Consider the following 6,780-nt stretch of genomic DNA (forward strand, 5'->3'; position numbering starts at 1 on the left):
CAAAGTTGCGCCTTGGGATAGGCTTTAATTTTTATGTATGCAACTTTCGCTAAGTATTTTTAAACTTAATGTTTATGTTGTACGTAATACAGTTTTCTGACTCCAATTTCCACTATCTGTCTCCCTCTTTCTCTCTCTAACTGTCTCCCTCTTTCGCTCATTGTCCATCATTAACTTTATTCCTGTAATCTTTTAATCATCTTTTCCGCAGCGTTGCTGGTAAGTTATGAATGAAATGAACGGGTTTGCGTCTGTTTTGATGACTTCATCGCATAATTTTTGCTCCATTCAAATAACGCAACCTCAACTGGCATTAAATGGTGCGACGCCAGTAGGCAGGAAATGGCAAGAGAAATGGCCATAAAAGCGGGAATTTCATGTCTTACCATTTTTGCTGCGCTATACACTTTCGATGCAATTTTAGTGGCACAAGAGGAAAAAAGCAGCAGCAGCAAAAGCATGTCTGTGCATAAAAAGAGTAAAAATAAAAATAGAAGCAATGCGAAACGAAATGATGAAAACTAAAATGGAAGTGGCAAAGTGTGAAATGGTGTTGAAAGGAAAGCAAAAGTGCTGGCAAGTCAGCTGAGATGGGCAAACGTGCCAGGCATTTAAGCGCAGCCGGTCGACATGCCGCGATGGAGCGCGATGAAGCTCGAGAGAGCGGCCGGCGTGCCATGCCATGCAGACAGCTCGGCGTAAGTTGCGAAACACGCAAAGGAAACTGAAAAATGAAGGCGCAAAAAACAACAAACCGCAAGAAATAATAAATAAATAAATAAAAATGAAAAAAAAAACAACATATAAATTGCAACGGCACACGCTTAACCTGTTTCGTCAGCTGACTGCAAGTTGTGTAGTGTTTTTGTTTTGTGCCACTTCATTAATCTCTTTTTTTTCGTTTATCAGCACGACACACTTCCAACTGCAACGGTGCATTAAGTTTTTTATGTTTGATGTTTGTTGTTTTTTTATGTGTTTTGTGTTTTACACATTCGGATACCAGTTGCACGTGTGATTACGCGAACTTTTTGTGCGATTTGCAGCTTAAGTGCATTACGTAAAACGGCTTACTGAAAGGCTATGCATGTCTTTTTCGATAGAGTTAATTGAATTTTCATACTTTTTTTTCAAACTGGGCTAAATGAAGAAACTGTGTTTTTTTTGCTTTGAAATATGAAGATGTTGCAAGAGCTTATATTTCTATTTAATTACAGGCAAAGTAGTGCGCTAAAAGTTAGGAAATTGCATTGAGGCCTTCTTTGTTTGTAGAACTACACAAAAAACACAAGCAAAAAGCAGCACGCAGACTACAAATCGACCACTGTGCGGCTTTCGTGTGCCTTTTTTTTAATCTGTACTGAATCTAATAGAGAGGATGTTTAGCCGAACTCCTCCTCCTATTTGTGGTGGAACAAGTAAATGTTTTTAAGGAGATTTTTTTTGCCAGAAATACCCTCGCAGATTGGCCATTGCCGCCGAGGGGAGACCGCGTTTAGAAAACCATTTTGTGTCATTTGATCTTCCGTGCCCGAGGTTTCGAATGCATACATACAAATATTACGTATGGCAGTGGTCGCCAACCCGTCGATCGCGAGCTACCGGTAGCTCGCAAAGGCAATTCTGGTAGCTCGCGCTGCTCACGTTGCAAAAAATCCAAAAGTCTGAAAATCATACCAGTATTAGCAAATTTCAGAAAATTTTATAATAAATAGATAAACAGCGGAAACACTGCGGCAAGCGATTTCGCGCCGACAAACACGACGCGAAGTCGCGTCTCCGTTCTAGGATCGGCTGGAACCGATTAGCGTGTTCGAGAATTTTTTGGCTTTATATATACGCAATGCACGTCGACATTGCGCTCAGTTTAATACTGAACGGCATTATCAACGTTCTGCGTGCAGCGGTTGGGTTAGAGTTCGAAACATTATGGCAAGCAGTAGTAAGAAGGTGAAGACATACCATTTCCATTCGGAATGGGAAGAACAATACTTCTTCACAGAAGTTAAAGGCAAAAGTGTTTGTTTGTTATGTAATACATCTGTGCCAGTTCCTAAAAAAGGAAATATTGAGAGGCATCATAAAACTGTACATTCGAATTTTGAGAAGGCATTCCCGTTAAATTCTGCCACCAGAAAAGAAAAACTGAAACATTTAAAAATCCAGTTAATTGGACAACAGTCGACAAAAAAAAGGCTGCAACTGAAGCATCTTATCGTGTTTCCCAGATAACTGCACAAAAGAAAAAACCTTATGAAGACGGGGAAATCATAAAACAAGCATTTTTGAAAGCTGCATATTCTTTATTCGCCAACTTTAGAAATAAAGACGAAATAGTGTCTCCTATAAAATCTATGCAACTTTCTGCTAATACAGTGAATAGGCGAGTAGAAGTCATGAGCAATGATATTTTTTTACAGTTAAGAAGTGACTTAGATAACTGTATTTATTTTTCACTGCAACTGGATGAATCAACAGATGTAGTTGACACCTCACAGATGGCCATATTTGTCAGGATGGCTTTTAGTGATTTTACAATTAAAGAAGATCTTTTGAAGTTTATTCCACTCAAAGGACATACTACTGGGCTAGAGCTGTTTTCTCATTTAAAAAATCTCATCTCTTCTGAGAAAATTCCAATATCAAGAATGGTAGGCCTGACAACTGACGGTGCTCCAGCTATGGTGGGTTGTGATAAGGGGCTCGTGGCGCTATGTCATAAGGATGAAAGTTTTCCACAATTTCTTAGTTACCACTGTATTATACATCAGCAAGCATTATGTGGAAATTTTCTAAACTTGAACAACGTTATGAAACTGGTGGTGAAAATTGTGAACAAGATTAGAGCTCAAGCGTTACAAAGAAGATTATTTAAAACCTTGGCTGATGAAATTGACTGTCAATACGGAGAGCTACTTCTTGGTTAAGCAGAGGACGAGTGCTCAAACGTTTCAATGATGTCCTGCCTGCTATACTCCAATTTTTCAAAGAACGCGATGAACCGATTCCTGAACTGGAAAATTCGACTTGGCTCAGAGATTTTGGTTTTCTTGTGGACATTACAGAGAAATTAAATGAGCTTAACTTGCAGCTTCAAGGCAGGGATAAAGAATTAGCGGAAATGATTTCTGATATAAATGCATTTATTACAAAACTTGAATTTTGTGAACAAAACCTAAAAAACCGCGATACTAAGCATTTTCCTATTCTTTCCAAAAAGATATCCAAAAATCTATTAGAGCCCTATGACAGTAAATATCATATGCAAATAGTTTCTAACTAGAAGGAAAACTTCAAAAATCGTTTCAAGGATTTCAGCAAAATTGCTTTGTTATGCAATTTGTTGTTTCACCCTTCATGGACCTTGATATACAACAGTTTGCAACTTGTGTTATGAACAACTTTGGCGAAGACATTGCTGTGACAGAAATGGAACTGATTGCTTTTCAAAGTGACTTGACTTTAAAATCTTTGGGTTCAAATACAAAATGTATATGGACTTTAGTAAGTAAAGATAAGTATTCAGTTTTATGTCGTGTTGCGTTGAAAGTGAAAGCGTTATTCAGTTCAACTTATTTGTGTGAATCTTCTTTTTCCAATATGAAATTTATTAAAAATAAATACCGCAATCGGCTTACAGATATACATTTGGATAACTGTATTCGAATGACCGTATCAAATTATACTGCAAATATTAAAAAAATTATCGATGAGTTAGAATGTCAACCTTCTCATTAAATATGCTCTTTTTATCTGCCCATATTTTATTTATATAATAATGTACTATTACTGTTTTGTTGTTTTTTTAAGTCGCTTGTGATTTGCCATTATGACTGCAAAAAATTTTGTTACGATTGATAGGTGTGAACATGGATGTAGTTATGCATAAGTATAAGCACTATAGGTCATAAGTTTATTATATATAGAACGTATATTAGTAAAATAAATACATGTATTGTATGTCGAATATAACTGTGTATTATTTAATTTATGTTGGCTTGTGCAAGTAGCTCGCTGTTTATTTCAAAATCTTGAAAGTAGCTCAACACATTGAAAAGGTTGGCCACCACTGACGTATGGGAATAAGTTTCCGCCCTCGTAAAAGAGGTTTCGCTGCTGATACTATTTTTGTGTAATATATTGGTGATTCTTTATTATTATCTTTTACAGAAAAGTGCAGCTGAAATATGTCGTTTATTGATCAATATCTCCGGTAATCACGTTCCATCATATACAACTTGTAAAGAGTGGTTTCGACGCTTCCAAAGTGGCAATTTCGACGTGAGTGATAAAGATTGCGAAGGGGCATCGAAAAATTCGAAGACGAATGTCGAACCCTTGATGATATGTCTAAAGAGTTGAATGTTGACAGATAAATCGTAGGTAAACCGTAAACCGTTTGCCCGCGATGGGAATGGTCCAGAAACCAGGTAACTGGGTGCCACATCAATTGAAGGATATGGAGAGACGTTTGTTGACGTGTGAGATGCTTTTTGAATGGCAGAAAAGAAAAGGTTTTCTACATCACATCGTCACTGGCAATAAAAAAATACATCTATTATGATAACCTTAAACGTCGAAAATGTTGAAGCCTGCCAGGTGAACCAGGTCAATCGACATCGAAAAAAAATATTCATGAATGCTTCAAAGGTTATGTTGTGCGTTTGGTGTGATCAGAAGGGTGTCATTTATTATGAACTCCTTAAATCATCTGAAACCATCTCTGGCGATCGTTACCGACTGCAACTAGGGCGTTTGAATTTAGCTCTAAAAGAAAAAAACATGTCAAACTGATTTTGCTGCAATACAACGTCGGGCCACACGTTGAAAAATCGGTCTAGAAGTATTTAGAGGGACTGAATTGGGAAATCTTGCTCCACCCGCCGTATTCCTCAGACATTGCACCTTCAGATTACCATCTGATCCGATCAATACAGTCAGCCCTTATTGGAGAGTGGTTCATTTCTTACGAGAGCATCGCAAACTGGTTTAAGTAAAGGATCAAGTCAAAAGAACTCGAACTTTTCGACAGAGAAATCCGTATGCTGCCATCAGAAAATTTAAACTTTTAACAGATCCCTTCCAAAAGTCGCATACCAAATCCAAGCTCAGACCGAGCAAACACATATAATGGGGTTGTCAGGTATGCACTTTCGCGCCCCAGCATACCTAGCCAGATCTTCTGACAATGTCAACAACATGAGGTTAATATACCGGCAAACACCACTCATACTCTGGTGGTGGATTTTATTGTTGTGGTTACTGTTTGCGGGCGAAAGAAAGTATTCTGACCAAACGATCAGGTGTTTTATTCATAGCTACTCTCATATGATACCCAAAGTGGTCTGTAGAGCGCTCTGCTTAGAGTGAGCGGAGAGACGAAGTGAGACTTTCTGAGAGTGGAAGCAGCATGACATGTGCCCCTGTCTCCAGCCACATGATGCTTCTAGCTATCACCCAGTGAAATATTTCGTTACTTTTCGATTTTCTGATCGTTTCCTGCAGGACGTAAGGCGAGAGCTCAAATAATGTTTGTGAAGGAAGGAAATCCTAGCTAGAACTAGATGTCTTATCCTCAAATACTCCCTTATCGACAAACATCCAAAGAGACCTGCAGTTTCCTCTTTTCAGTGAGAGGAGATATCACAGATCTTTTGAGAATGAGGTCAACATGATATTAGATCTGCCTGGCCCCCGGACTTGTTCAGGTTTTCAAAAAGTGACTTTGATGACCGGAACAGAGATTGCTATTACTGGTTGGAAATGCATGACGAATGATTTGCCTGCATAAAACTGGATCAGCTGTCCGTTAAGAAAAAATGTTACACCACCATTAGACAATTTTTAGTGGGGCTCCGTTAAGAAAAAATGTTAGATCAATCATTAGTTGAAACAATAGATCGAAGTTGCCACTTGTGAGATAAGTAGCGAGAATTGCGACTAGCGCCTACCCACTAACCAGAACAACACAGATTGGGAAGCTACAAATGAGACGCTCGGGCAAATCGGTGCAAAGAAAGCTGGCATAGTAAAAGCCACCTATATCAAACCATGGATTTGTGATACTACTTGTCTGAACTCAAAAGTCAACCTATTAGCGATGGCTCCCTTTGGTCAGCCTACAGAGAGGTGGCGAAGCAATAAAGAAATCGGCCAGAAACGGTAAGAGAAAGTTCATTCAGGATCTCACTTAATTGATATTGCGTTAATTGCAGAAACACATTTCACAGACAAAAGTTATTTAACATTTCCCGGATATAAATTATATGCAACTAATCATCCCGACGGAAAAGCTCATGGAGGAACAGCTATTATCATCAAAACAAACATAAAGCATACTGAACGACTGCCCTATGTGTCACCTCACATCCAAGCAACGTCTATACAAATTGTTGACAACAATGGACCCATATCAATATCTTCTATCTACTGTCCACCACGACACTTGATAAAGACGGATCAATATGATGATTATTTTAGGACATTAGACAACAGATTCATTGCTGGAGGAGACTTAAACGCAAAGCATACTGACTGGGGTTCAAGGTTGATTAATAAAAAAGGTATATATTTAATTAACGCAATCCATAAAAAAAATTGCAGGTTTATAAGTACGGGTGAACCAACTTACTGGCCTACGGATGTTAAAAAAATTCCAGATTTAATTGACTTCTGTATAACAAAAAATATTAACCATAACCAACTGAAGCTTAAACCAAGTTATGAACTATCTTCTGACCACTCGCCGATAATACTTAACTATACATCAAAAATTGACCC

This window comes from Anastrepha ludens, chromosome 3 (genome assembly GCF_028408465.1).
Source record: "Anastrepha ludens isolate Willacy chromosome 3, idAnaLude1.1, whole genome shotgun sequence".
NCBI classification, from domain to species: Eukaryota; Metazoa; Arthropoda; class Insecta; order Diptera; family Tephritidae; genus Anastrepha; species Anastrepha ludens.